Below are 15,341 nucleotides of genomic sequence, written 5' to 3' on the forward strand. Positions count from 1 at the left end.
AACGTATGGCCAACTCATCTTTGACAAAGCAGGAAAGAACATCCAATGGAAAAAAGACAGTCTCTTTAACAAATGGTGCTGGGAGAACTGGACAGCAACATGCAGAAGGTTGAAACTAGACCACTTTCTCACACCATTCACAAAAATAAACTCAAAATGAATAAAGGACCTGAATGTGAGACAGGAAACCATCAAAACCCTAGAGGAGAAAGCAGGAAAAGACCTCTCTGACCTCAGCTGTAGCAATCTCTTACTCGACACATCCCCAAAGGCAAGGGAATTAAAAGCAAAAATGAATTACTGGGACCTTATGAAGATAAAAATCTTCTGCACAGCAAACAACCAACAAAACTAAAAGGCAACCAACGGAATGGGAAAAGATATTTGCAAATGACATATCGGACAAAGGGCTAGTATCCAAAATCTATAAAGAGCTCACCAAACTCCACACCCGAAAAACAACCCAGTGAAGAAATGGGCAGAAAACATGAATAGACACTTCTCTAAAGAAGACATCCGGACGGCCAACAGGCACATGAAAAGATGCTCAACATCGCTCCTCATCAGGGAAATACAAATCAAAACCACACTCAGATATCACCTCACGCCAGTCAGAGTGGCCAAAATGAACAAATCAGGAGACTATAGATGCTGGAGAGGATGTGGAGAAACGGGAACCCTCTTGCACTGTTGGTGGGAATGCAAACTGGTGCAGCCACTCTGGAAAACAGTGTGGAGGTTCCTCAGAAAATTAAAAATAGACCTACCCTCTGACCCAGCAATAGCACTGCTAGGAATTTACCCAAGGGATACAGGAGTACTGATGCATAGGGGCACTTGTACCCCAATGTTTATAGCAGCACTCTCAACAATAGCCAAAAACGTGGAAAGAGCCTAAATGTCCATCAACTGATGAATGGATAAAGAAATTGTGGTTTATATACACAATGGAGTACTACATGGCAATGAGAAAGAACGAAATATGGCCCTTTGTAGCAACGTGGATGGAACTGGAGAGTGTGATGCTAAGTGAAATAAGCCATACAGAGAAAGACAGATGCCATATGTTTTCACTCTTATGTGGATCCTGAGAAACTTAACAGAAACCCATGGGGGAGGGGAAGGAAAACAAAAAAAAAAAAAAAGAGGTTAGAGTGGGAGACAGCCAAAGCATAAGAGACTGTTAAAAACTGAGAACAAACAGGGTTGATGGGGGGTGGGAGGGAAGGGAGGGTGGGGGATGGGTATTGAGGAGGGCACCTTTTGGGATGAGCACTGGGTGTTATATGGAAACCAATTTGACAATAAATTTCATATATTGAAAAAAAAAAGAAAATATCTTTTCCCATTCCATCAATTGCCTTTTAGTTTTGTTGATTGTTTCTTTTGCAGTGCTGAAGCTTTTTATCTTCATGGGGTCCCAATAGTTCATTTTTGCTTTTAATCCCCTTGCCTTTGGAGATGTGTCAATTAAGAAATTGATGTGGCTGAGGTCAGAGAGGTTTTTTCCTGCTTTCTCCTCAAGGGTTTTGATGGTTTCCTGTCTCACATTCAGGTTCTTCATCCATTTTGAGTTTATTTTTTGTGAATCGTGTAAGAAAGTGGTCTAGTTTCATTCTTCTGCATGTTGCTGTCCAGTTCTACCAGCACCATTTGTTAGAGACTGTCTTTTTTCCATTGGATGTTCTTTTCTGCTTTGTCAAAGATTAGTTGGCCATACATTTGTGGGTCCAATTCTGGTGTCTGTATTCTATTCCATTGGTCTATGTGTCTGTTTTTGTGCCAATACCATGCTGTCTTGATGATTACAGCTTTGTAGTAGAGGCTAAAGTCTGGTGTTGTGATGCCTTCCACTTTGGTCTTCTTCTTCAATATTACTTTGGCTATTTGGGGTATTTTGTGGTTACATACAAATTTTAAGATTGCTTGTTCTAGTTTTGAGAAGAATGCTGGTGCAATTTTGATTGGGATTGCATTGAATGTGTAGATAGCTTTGGGTAGTATTGACATTTTAACAATATTTATTTTTCCAATGTTCATGGAATGCACATTTTCAGATCACAACGCTATGAAACTTGAAATCAATCACAGGAAAAAGTCTGGAAAACCTCCAAAAGCATGGAGGTTAAAGAACAACCTACTAAAGAATGAGTGGGTCAACTAGCCAGTTAGAGAAGACATTAAAAAATATATGGAAACAAATGAAAATGAAAATACAACAATCCAAATGCTTTGGGATGCAGCAAAAGCAGTCCTGAGAGGAAAATACATTGCAATCCAGGCCTATCTCAAGAAACAGAAAAATCCCAAATACAGAATCTAACAGCACACCTAAAGGAAATAGAAGCAGAACAGCAAAAACACCCCAAACCCACCAGAAGAGAAATAATAAAGATCAAAGCAGAAATAAACAATATAGAATCTAAAAAAAAAGTAGAGCAGATCAATGTAACCAAGAGTTGGTGTTTTGAAAAAATAAAATTTATAAACCTCTAGCCAGGCTTCTCAAAAAGAAAAGGGAGAGGACTCAAATAGATAAAGTCACGAATGAAAATGGAATTATTACAACCAACCCCTCAGAAATACAAGCAATTATCAGGGAATACTATGAAAATTATATGCCAACAAACTGGACAACCTGGAAGAAATGGACAAATTCCTAAGCACCCACACACCTTTCAAAACTCAAACAGGAAGAAATAGAAAATTTTAACAGACCCATAACGAGTGAAGAAATTGAATCAGTTATCAAAAATCCAAATAAATAAGAATCCAGGACGTGATGGCTTCCCTGGGGAATTCTACCAGACACTTAAAGCAGAGATAATACCTATCCTTCTCAAGCTTTTCCAAAAGATAGAAAGGGAAGGAAAACTTCCAGACTCATTCTGTGAAGCCAGCATTACTTTGATTCCTAAACCAGAGAGAGACCCAGCAAAAGAAGAGAACTACAGGCCAATATCCCTGATGAATATGGATGCAAAAATTCTCAACAAGATACTAGCAAATCGAATTCAACAGCATGTGAAAAGAATTATTCACCATGACCAAGTGGGATTCATTCTTAGACTGCAGGGCTGGTTCAGTATTTGCAAATCAATCAATGTGATATATCACATTAGTAAAAGAAAAGATAAGAACCATATGATCCTGTCAATCAATGCAGAAAAAGCATTTGACAAAATTCAACATCCTTTCTTAAAAGAAAAAGAAACCCTCGATAAAGTCGGGATAGAAGGAACATACTTAAACATCATAAAAGCCATTTATGAAAAGCCCACAGCTAATATCATCCTCAAAGGGGAAAAACTGAGAGCTTTCCCCCTGAGATCAGGGACACGACAGGGCTGTCCACTCTCATTGCTGTTGTTTAACATAGTGTTGGAAGTTCTAGCATCAGCAATCAGACAACAAAAGAAAACCAAAGGCATCAAAATTGGCAAAGATGAAGGCAAGCTTTCACTTTTTGCAGATGACATGACATTATTATGGAAAACCCGATAGACTCCACCAAAAGTCTCCTAGAACTGATACATGAATTTAGCACAGTCGCAGGATACAAAATCAATGTACAGAAATCAGTTGTATTTTTATACACTAATAATGAAGCAACAGAAAGACAAATAAAGAAACTGATCTCATTCACAATTGCATCAAGAATCATAAAATACCTAGGAATGAACTTAACCAAAGATGTAAAAATCTGTATGCTGAAAACCATAGAAAGCTTATGAAGGAAATTGAAAAATATACAAAGAAATGGAAAAACATGACCAATTTCAAGCTGATGTCACTGAATGTGGAGCTAAGAAAATATATACAGTGTGTTACATGATTATTTTATATTTCCATACAGATACCTTACAGATAGAATAGATGTAAATACTCTCAAATGCATAGAAAATAGCAAAATAATTTGAAAGTGAAATTTTGAGTATTTATTACCATTGTTTTTAATGAAATGAATTTAATTGTAAGCTTATATAACTTAGCTTTGAAGAATGACTTTGTTAACCAGCTCACAAAGTTTCTGAAACTATAATAAATTGTTTTCACAAGCTAGTACAAACAACTCCAGCACAACTCTACACATATTTTCTTTATATGACAGAGATGAACCAGAGAATGACAATTAATTCTTAAATAAGATCTAAGAAATCTTTTGGGCCAAGGCTTACTTGAATGAGAAGATATAGGATCTTGGATGGGTAGACATTAAGAATAAAATGCAAAAAAAGCATCCAGACTAATATACAGGGTTTTGGCTTTGGGGGGTTTTCTTTTTTTCTCTTAAGTCAAAGCAGCTAGAAAAAGCTTAAAGTAAGAAAAAAAATGTTTCAAAAAAGAAAAAAGATGTTTCAATGTGCTTTTCTGGAGGATACACTAAGTAAGAAACACAAATACCATGTGATTTCACTCATAATCTAAAAAACAAAACAAATGAATAAACAGACAAAAAGCGTTATCTGACCTGTAAATACAGAGAACAAACTGATGGTTGTCACAGGAAATGGGGGTAAAGGGATGGGCAAAATGGGTGAAGAGGAGTGGGAAACACCAGCTTCCAGTTATGGAATGAGTCACAGGAATAAAAGGCACAGCACAGAGAATATAGTCAATGATACTGTGGCAGTGTTGTATGGAGACAAACGGGGACTACTTGGGGTGAACACAGCATAAGATATAGAAAGGTTGAATCAGTATGCAGTAGGCCTGAAACTAATGCAACATTGTGTGTCAACTATACTCAAATTTTTCAAGAAAAAAATTTTAAGCAGATAGAAAATGCTTAATAGAGTAAGAAAAAAATGTTTCAGCATGATCGTTTGCAAGTGTATTGTTGCATTATTATCACTATCACTATTGTTGTTATTATAATAAACCGATAATTAGTGCTCTGTTTCACTATAGGAGCTGCCTGTAAATGTAACTAAAAGTTTAACACTGGAGGCTGGTTTTAAGAAACAGTTATGAAAACCTTTGAAGGAAAGAGCAGAGGCATGAGATGTTTATTTTGCCAGTAGTTTTGGTTTAAAAATAGCCTGTTAATCACTCAACTAGTCAGAATGTGAGAGATCTCTCAAGGAAGACAAAGATAAACTATTAGGAATCTGGGGTGGACACAGGTTTGTGTGGCCTCTAATAGAATCAGCCAGCAAAGATTTACTAAACAGATGGATATCTCTAAGACACTGAGATACAACAAGGGGGAAGCGTGGCCCAGGATCTATTCTCAGGTTACAGTGAATAAACAAGCAGACATTATGTAATCCCATCAAACAACAGACTAATGTCTCCAGACTGATGGATTTCATAATTTCAACTATCATTTACCAATGTTTAATTCTGTCAAGTAAAGACATAAAAGCGGGGGGTGGGGGGACCACTGTTATCACTACCATTTGATGATAGAAAAGGTATTCTCACAGCTCAGACACAAAATCATAGTTGTAATCTCACGGGAAAAAAAAGCCAAACAAAGCTTTATATATTCAGTCAATTAGTGTTTATAAACATTTCCCTATTATTGTCCTTATTTTTCTTATTAAAGCACAAACTGCTAACGCTTCCTGGACAGACAACCATCCTAAAGATGTGACATGGAAACCTCTGAGCAGCAGTCCTAAATTCTGCTGTAAAAGTAGCATCTTTTTCTTATCATCACGATCAATGTCTGATAGGGCAGTATGCGACAGAGGATTAAAGGTGAGAGGGTCTTTGAGGGTCATCTAGGTATACTTAGAGTGTGAACAACACTAATCTCATGTTGTTACTGTGGCCACTGCCGTATTTCACGCCCTGGCTTTGTCATCTCCTGGCTGGGTGACCAGGGCAAGGTGTAAGACTCTGTCTCAGAGATGATCGCAGTGCCTGCCTCACAGGGCTGTGGCAGGGACTGCATGAGATAGTTTAGCCCTGGAGGGTCCTGGGAAGTTTGATGCCACCAGTGTGAGCCATCATTGCTTCTCTCTGCTGGGAACCTCCCACCCACAACGTTGTGCACACCTCAGGGTCCTCATCTATGAAATGAAGTTAAGGAGTAGATAGAATCTACCGCACACAAGGTCACATACAAGAAAGATCCCAGGGCCACAGTTATGGGCCAATCTTGACACTAGGAGCCCAAGAACTTGAGATGCTAAAATAGTAGCAACCCCGTTTGTTGACCTGCCACTGCATATCAGGAACCACTTGAACCCTTCAAATGACTTATTATTCTCCTAATTGTACCAAGGAGCAAACTGAGGCAAACAAAGGCCTGTGGTTTTCTGAGACCCCCACAGCTAGTTTACAAAAACACAGAGATTTAAGCAGGCCATTTGAGAAAATCTAAGTTTTAACAAAATTTCACAAAGCAGAAACATCATGGAGTATTAACCTTACAAAAACTATACAGAGTTTCTTTGGGTAATAATTCCCCTGGTGCAGGAAATGTTTTATTTTGGAATACTTAGTACTTGACAAAGAAGATAAAAGGAAAGAAAAGTTTCAGGGAATTCTTTGAAGACCAGCAGTGTGGAGGTTATAATGTTAAAAGGATAAATAAGGTGGCAACTGAAGAGATGGGACAAAGCTACAAGGTTGTTCAAAACAGAGTGCAAGCCCTAAAACCTGATGTAAGTTAGTGAAGAACGCTGGATGTAAAAACATTGGGAGTGGAGGGCTCCCAGCAAATTAGAGAGTATTTGCCCCATCAAAGGCATTAAAATTCCTTTTTTTTCTTTCTGCAAACACTAGCTGTCCAAACAGAATGCATCTGCAGAGGCTCCAATCATAATCACTGAGACAATAAATGCCCCAGAATGAGGGAGAGCTCACCTGAAGCCAGGGTGGCCAGGGAGGTCTGCAGAGCAGCAGGTGTGAACCTCTGGTGAAAAACAGACCCGACTAGAAAGCCAAGGGTTTTCCCGGCAGGAGGAACAAAAGGGATAAAAAGTTGCAGTCAGGAAAGTGTGAGGAATGTTTTGTGTGTGACAAGGAAATCAGTTTGAGGAAGTCAAATTCAGCACAATTTGAACCTAAGGACTTGCCACTAGTAAGACAGTAAAGCCAGACTGAGGGCGTAGGGCTGTGAACACCAGAGGCAGGTGTGGAATCTGATGGGGAAGAGGGGAGCTCATTAGAGGTTACTGAGCAAGACAGTGACATTGTCAAAGCAGCATCTTAGGAAGACCAACATGGCGGCAGTGAAAAGAAGGAGGAAAAGAGGGGAGTTGAGGAGTTTGGAGGCTGCTCTCTACTACTTTGAGGCTGAGGTGATAAAGGCCTTGTTTGGTGGCAGAGAAGATGGACAGGGAGAGATGGATGAGAATCTGACTGGATGTGAAAGGTGATAAAAAAGAAGCCAGGTCTACTTACAGAAGATGAAAAATGACCACTCTACTGGACTAAGTCGTTTGGCATGGTCATTGTCTAGAAACAGCAGCCTGACTTCAAACCCCAGCTCTGCTACTTGGTAGCTGGGAGGACTTGGGCAAACTTTCTGTGCCTCCATTTACACACTTTTAAAGTGACCATAGTCGAACTTCATAAGAGTGACACATGGATAGTGTGTCATAGGAATTTCATAGGAGCGACACTGACACATTGTTCAGAAAATGAACCTATTTAAGGTGCTTAGCCCATTTATGGTGCTTAACCCATTTAAGGTGCATAGGTCTCTTGGCATGCAAAGAGCTCTCAATAGCTTGCTACTGTTACTGAACTGAGAAGGGCACACACTCTTGCTCATTCTTCATTAAATACTGAGAACAGTCATGAGGGGTATACAGTTAAGACACCAGGTGACAAGTTTCATTTAGTTAGTCTTTTGTTGGATTTTTTCCTAAAAGCATAAAATACCTTTGACACCACCCAGGACGCTCCTGCTGGAGGAGCACAGATCTCTCCTGCATAGCTGGTTCTTTTTCAAACCCTCCATGGAGAGCACCCAGCACTGGCCACCACACTACAGGATAAGGAGGGGGTGACACAGCCTGGAATGCAGTCTCCCAGACCTGTCTTACTTGACCCTCATTCTGAACTATCGGAGGCCCTTCTGGAAGAGAGGTGTTGTCTCTATTCTGGTCTCTGGTGTCCCTGGGCCTGGGAGGTACCCCTATAGGTATTAAGAACTTCAGGGCTTTGATGCAATCATCTTCTACCAGCCTGTCTGATGCCTGGTCTCTCTTGGCCCACTGGGGTAGCAGTGGAATAAGAATCCCTTTTGTCTACACTATGCAATCTCCCCACCCACCCACTAACACCTTTATGAGGTGCTGCAAAAATCCCAGAATTCCCAGGAGAGACTTGGACTGAGGTCAGGCACTGGTGGGAAAGATGTTCTTCGGGACCCATGAGGGTCTTTTATATTGGGGGGAGGGCAGTCATTGCTCTGACAGATGACAGCTGCTAGCATGATTGCCCCAGGGTAATGACGTCCAGGGAGCAGTTCTTAGGGATGCTAGGTTCTTCAGTTCTTAGAGGTTCTGATAAGCCAGGGCAAGAAAGCAGGTGTGTGACAGTGCTGATGCGCTAGGCCAGCAGGCGCCTCCACCCCAAGGAGAAAGCAGATTTGAATGAAACTTCTCTGACCCTCTGAGGGCTGTCACTGGCCCACACTGGCCCTTGTCTGGCCCCTTTGGATGGGGGCCAATGTACAGAAGAGGGACCTCTTCCTCCTTACTGTCATCTCTTCCTACAGCAGGGCAGGGCTACTTGTCACCAAGCCAAATTGTCTTGAAAGGCCTCAAAAATGACAAGCTGGGGCTTTGTCCCCTTATCCAGGGCAACAGGAGAGTATCGTAATTGTCCTACTGAATGCCTCACTCTATGCCAGGCAGGGTTCTAAGTTTGAAGTCTTCACAGCAGTTGTGAGGTTGGGACTATGACAATCCCACTCACCACAGGGTGCAAGTCACAAGAATGGAGCCGGGTTATAACCTGGCTCCAACAGTGTCCTCATCTATGAAATGGGAATGATAGAGCTTCAGCAGCTAACGATGCTCAGGGATGCACAAAGCCTGCAAATGGAATTCTTTTCCTTACTTCTAGTTTGGTGTTAATAGATGATTTTTTAAATTGCTATTCTTTAAAAAAAACACAGCCATTGGTACCTCTCCTATTAGTAGTCCTATTTCTGTCAACTCCAGAAGCCCATGATTTAGCATTAGGGAAGGAGTGTGGTACTAAAATCAATGGTATTTGGAGCTCCGTAGAGCTCCTCTGGGGAACATAGCCCCCACTAGCCACAGTGATGAAGCATATTTGGCCATTCGTGGGATGTTGCGTATGCATGAAGAAGTTCATAGAGGGATGAGGAGGTAATACACAAGATGGAGATTCAAGAAGGCCCAGGTCCCCAGGGTGGTCCCCAGGGTGATATGGGAAAACACTAGGAATACTCTGTACATTATGGACTGAATATTTGTATTCCCCCTAAAATTCATATGTTGAAGTTCAAATCCCCCAGTGTGGCTCTATTTGGAAATGAGGTCACAAGGGTGGGGGTCTGATCTAATAGGATTAGTGTCCTTATAAGAAGAGACACCAGAGAGGCGCCTGGGTGGCTTGGTCGGTTAAGCACCTGACTTCGGCTCAGGTCGTGATCTCATGGTTCGTGGGTTCGAGCCCCACATTGGGTTCTGTGCTAACAGCTCAGAGCCTGGAGCCTGTTTCAGATTCTGTGTCTCCCTCTCTCTCTGCCCCTCCCTTGCTCACACTCTGTCTCTGTCTCAAAAATAAATAAACATTAAAAAATAATTTTAAAAAGAAGAGACATGAGAGAGTCCCTCTCCCTCTCTACTTGTCTACCTCTCTCTCTATTTCTATCTCTATCATTGCATTACCTGCCCCACACACAGCCATTTCTGGGATTGGTAAGTAATAAATGTGACTTTACTTCCTCTCTGTGAGTATATTGAAACTGTGCCTTCAATCAAAATAACCCCAGGGTTCTTACTTCCCCAAAGTGCCAGCTCTGATGCTAAGGGAGCTAGCTGCCAACCCTGTGTAGGTGCCTTGTGCCTCCTCATTCATCAGATCAGATTCTGCATGTTGTCAGTTCAGTACACTAGCTCCAGCTTCCCAACATTTCTATCTGCCTATCTCCCTGTGCACACATGCACCCAGGAAAGGACATGTGAGGATACGGCAAGAAGACGGCCATCTATAAGCCGAGAAGCCCTCGCCAGGAACCAAATTGGGAGATATCTTGATCTTGGCCTTGCAGCCTCCATAACTGTGAGAAATAAATTTGTTGGTTCAGACCCCCAGTCTTTGGTATTTTTGGTATGACAGCCTGAGTGGACTAAGACAGCCTGTGTTTCCTGGAGGTTTCCTGGCCCCGCCCTTCATTTCTGGCTTGCCCTTCCACACCCTTCCCCCAGCCCCCACTCCAACCTCCAGCCCAGAATCAGCATCCAGCTCAGAATCCTCTCAAACAGGAGCCCCCAGTATGAGTGGCATTCGTGGTGCTGTCAGGGGACTCCATGGCAGTGGTAGGAGCAGGAAGACCAGGGAAATCGCTATGTGGTGCTCTGGCTTAAAACAAACCATAAGTAATTTTCCAGGTAATGAAGCAGCTTTTTACAACCTTGAGGAAACTAGAGATGCTTAAATCTCATCAGTCTAATGAGTACACCAGAACCTGAAGAACTCTCTAGTGACAAAACTGACTTGGGACCTCTTCAAACTGGGCAATAGGAGTCAGTGAGGCCAACTGTGTAGCTGTGCAGTGTTCTCAAGCTGTAGAGATGCAGGTAATAGGATTTCTGAAGGGTTCTTCCCTTACCCTCCAATTCAAGGTTCACCACTCATTATAATATATTGTTTTCTTAGGGCACCTGGGTGACTTGGTTGAGCATCCAACTCTTGATTTTGGCTTGGGTCATGATCCCTGTGTTGTGGGATCAAGCCCTGTGTCAGGCTGCACGCTGAGCATGGAGACTTCTTGGGACACTCTCTCCCTCTGCCCCTCTCCCCGACTCATGCTATCTCTCTTTCTATATATAATAAAATATAAAAAAGTAAAATAATAGTAATTTTTTTTCTTATTTCTATGAATTTCCCTTTGCTGGGCAGAAATTCTTGAGTTCTTTCATGGGTACCATTCAAGCAGTACAATTCATCACATCTACTAATTGATCTTTACTTAAACTCACCCTAGGAAAACAAAGTCCCCAGAGAATATGGGTATGTGCAGTGTATGTTGGTTGAATTATAAACAGGAAAAAGTTTCTTTGGGATGTATTTTTAATGAGAACACCATTGTTATAGTGTGAGCATGTGGCATTCTTGCTTAATAGAAACATTTACAAGAACATACATATTTATATCCAAACACCAAATGAAGTAGATACTTTAAATGATCAGTTTGCACCAGAAATAAAAATATATTATACAAAACAGGGGTTATATCCACAGTCATTAACTTTCATTTTCCACACAAAACAATAAATTAAATCACATTATATGCAGATAGTTCTACTTACATTAGAATAATAAATTGTATATAGCTTGTGCAGTTCTTATTTTACTTTTCTACCATCCTCATGGTAGATTAATATTGGTTGGTAGTCCTATATTTAAGATAACAATGAGTAATAAATGGCCCAGAAGACAAAGGCTACAAAAGCAATCCTCCACAGTGTCTGTTCCATGTCCTCTTGGTTTCAACCATTCACCACACACAGGACACAAAGCTCAGATTCCCAGGACCCAGCAAAAAGGTCTGCAAACTCACAGCATCTGCATGTTATTGGGAGCACCTTATCACTGTCTTATAAGTAAGACACACCACACTGAACTTTGTCAGATGTCGGCATTAAATAATAAATAGAGTATCTGGTTTTGAAATCCAAATTTTCCTCTTTCTCAACATTTTCTGCCCAATTATTGTATGACAGCTTTGTTCCCCTAGCAAATAAAATTTGGTAGTCTATGTTATGATTTACACCCTTGGTGGAAGGGCCCTTTATTCCTGTGCATAAAATTTAGATCTTTAAACATGTGAATCAAAGCAACAGCATCTTTGCTAACTCTTAATTTTGCTTGTTCAAATCTTTCCCCTAGAAATCATTCCACACCTGATACATCAAAGAGCTATTATAACATACAGATTTTTACTTCTGAGACTCAGCTCCCATTGAAACCCTTTCACCGTGTTTGAAGTAGTTTACAACATGAACATTAACAGCATCAGCTGGTTTAGAATTGCTTTCCCTTTGGTATGAATTAACGTTAGTGGTTAATGAAAAATTTGAACAAACTCCAATCCAGCACCCTTTGAAAGTCATTTTAATCCTAGAGTCTAGCTGTGGGATATGCCTGCAAGAGACATTTGTGAGATCTACATGCTGAAAACCAAAGCCAGGCTTGTTGGAATATACGCACATCACAGGCTTGAACTGCCCCGAGAGCATGTGTAGTCAAGTCAGCATAGGGTTCTGATCCAAAGCCAGCTACATTCTTATAGGCAGCACTGTTTTCTCTTCTTTCCCTCTGAGGAAGTGCAGAGGTCCTACTCAAGTCTCTACCTGCATGGGCAAGATGTCGATGCATCTCTGGAGCCATGATGGATGCTGGAGGGGTGGGCAGAGGGAGTAGGGGAGAAAGGGGTGGTAAAGACAGTGGCAGCTTGCAATGCCACCCTCTTCTGTTTCTTTCGGAGGATCAAACTCTTGACTTTTCTTGCTGGGTGTGTCCCAAGCTTCTTGCTGAGTCTGGCTATTGAAGATGGGCTAAGCTACTGGGTATTCTGTAGTTTAAAGATCAACTGAAAAGGAAACAGATCCTTCTGAACAGCACGTTCTCATTTTCTATGCTTCTGCACTGCCCCCAAAATATATTCCATGTTTTCAGACAGTTTCAGTTTGTTCCAGTGAAGAAGAAATTCAGCCCATTTTCAGCTTCTCCATGAAGCACTAACCAACAGGGCATAACTAAACAAAACCCATGAAATACAGATCGAGAGGCCTGATTTTGGTTGGTGTTTGGCTTTATCCTGTACCCACTCAGGATCTGGGTTCTTTGTGTCCCAAGAAACATAGGTCCGCATTCCTTTCAATTTATAAACACCCCCTTAATACTGGTGGTATAATATTTTACTTGGCGTCCTAAACAGACTTCCACAAATAGCCCAGTATACTCACTGACAAGAAGGTGGTGATGCCACGGAAATGACTTTCTGAATTGTCATTGTATGAGGTCTATACAATAGCTTTAATTTCCCTGCCAATGGCATATCTTACACTTCCAAAATCAGTACCAACCAGAAGGAAAGTGGTAAATTAGGGACAAAGGGGACACAGGTACCTGGAATAAGCTAACTCTAGAAGCCTGTGAGTAAAGTAAAAATCTGAATTTTAGAGAAGAGGAGAAACGGGCATTATCTTCCCATGCCTTTCTCTTCTCCCTCCACTAAATATAGCATCTGAAATGTAAAAAAAAAAAAAAAAAAAAAAAAAAAAATACATAAACTATTTTAAAGCCTATGGAACCATGTATGTAGTTCAGGAAAGGACAAGCTGACAGTTCGGAGAAATGTAATGCTGTAGGGGCTTCCTCATGGAACCTGTGATCAGCCTGGGGGAAAATATGCACTCTATACAGAAATTTCTTTCTGGATAGAAATGATCATCTGGAGAAGGCTTTTATTTTTGAGTCCAGGGGGGAAAAAACCCTAAGAAGGTGACAATGATGACCATAAAACCTATACTTATTTCCAACACCATAAGTATATACAGAAAGTATATACTCATTCTGACCTATATAAACATCAGCTTGTTTGTCCAGATGAAAAATACTGATGAAGTTTCCCTTTTGAAATCTGAACACCCTAGATTTCAGGGTAAAAATTTATAGGGTGATTTAAGAACTAAAGCCTTACTCATTTTACTGTATGATATGTGGCTTCTGGTGGAGTATGAATGACTAGTTGTCAAAGGTGCTGTTTAGCACTTAGGAACTTAAATCCCAAATTATAATTTCCAGAGGTCTTAACCCAGGGTAAGCTTGGGCCAAACATCTATACTTTTAGCAAAGTTTTCCAATGTAATAGAGTTTTCAAAACTTAACAGAGTTTTGGCAACACATGGATGATTTCAAGGAGGAAAGAAGTGAAACCAGACATGTAAAGAAGCAATCAGAACTGCTTTAAGATTGGAAAAGAATGGCATGCACATACGAGAAACCTCATGATTTGTTCCACCACATTTAAAAGACTCAAAATCTCAATTCTACCATTTTATCTGGGTGTAAAATATTAAGTTTAGAACTATTCTACTACTTGAAGTAGAAATAAAAGATATTTGCTTTAAAAATGTTAGAGTTAATGGGCCCCTATATAAAATCCAGAAAGGTTAGAAACATTTATACCCAAAGACTACAACCAGGTAGAGTGATTTTTCCCCTGTAATAAGCACATAGGCTTGAAATTTAATTTTTTTTTACGAACACGAGATGGTATAAAATGAATATCTCTAAAACACATTGAAAATATCATTGAAAAATAAAAATTAGAGAGAAATAAGCTCTCAATTCACGAAAATAGGATGGACGCAAACCTTCCATTATGTTTTCACTTTAAGGAGTCCTGAGCTGTTAAATGTTTTGCTTTTCTAGATTATACCTCCCAAACTCTCTTCCTACATTGGAATTTCTGGAGCTTGCATTTCTTGCTTTCTTTTTCCATCTTTTTTTGAAGTCAGCACTTTTTCCTTCACATCCACTATGGAGAACTACAGTATGGTCATTTCGGTTGATCATAGCTCATTCTGTTATGTGCTCTCCAGCTGCCTGAATCCTATTTTTTAAACGTGGAGGGAAAATATGCCTTACACAGAAATAATTCATTCACTGAAATAATCCATTGGCCAGTTGAAGTAGGAGTGACAGAGGCAGACTCCTCCTGGGAAGCAACCTCAGGCCAGCTTCCAAGACACACAGCTTTCACTCTCTCTGCCTCCACTATTACCTGTGTCAACTACGACCTCCATCACTACCAAGGAATTATTCTAACTCCTCTATTTTCCTCCCTATACATGGTCTTTTATAGTCATTAAGATAATTTTTAAAACTATTTTCCAGATGTTCAAAATGTTATTGAGGAAAGCCCCTAGTGACATAATTACAAGATAGTACACTAATCTGGCAACTTCCTATTCTTCTCTGTTTTCTCCATAAATTATAAGCAAAAATGGCAACCTGAGTTTAAACCTCTGTGCAGAGTATTGGGTGCAAAGTAGGTATTCGGCAAATACCTATCCAACTCTGTTCAAATCCCTTACATATACACCCATAACCCACCATTACACGGATTATTAGCGGATGACTATTAAGCTTTGTGGAATCAACTAAAAAGG

This window comes from Panthera leo, chromosome A1 (genome assembly GCF_018350215.1).
Source record: "Panthera leo isolate Ple1 chromosome A1, P.leo_Ple1_pat1.1, whole genome shotgun sequence".
NCBI lineage: Eukaryota > Metazoa > Chordata > Mammalia > Carnivora > Felidae > Panthera > Panthera leo.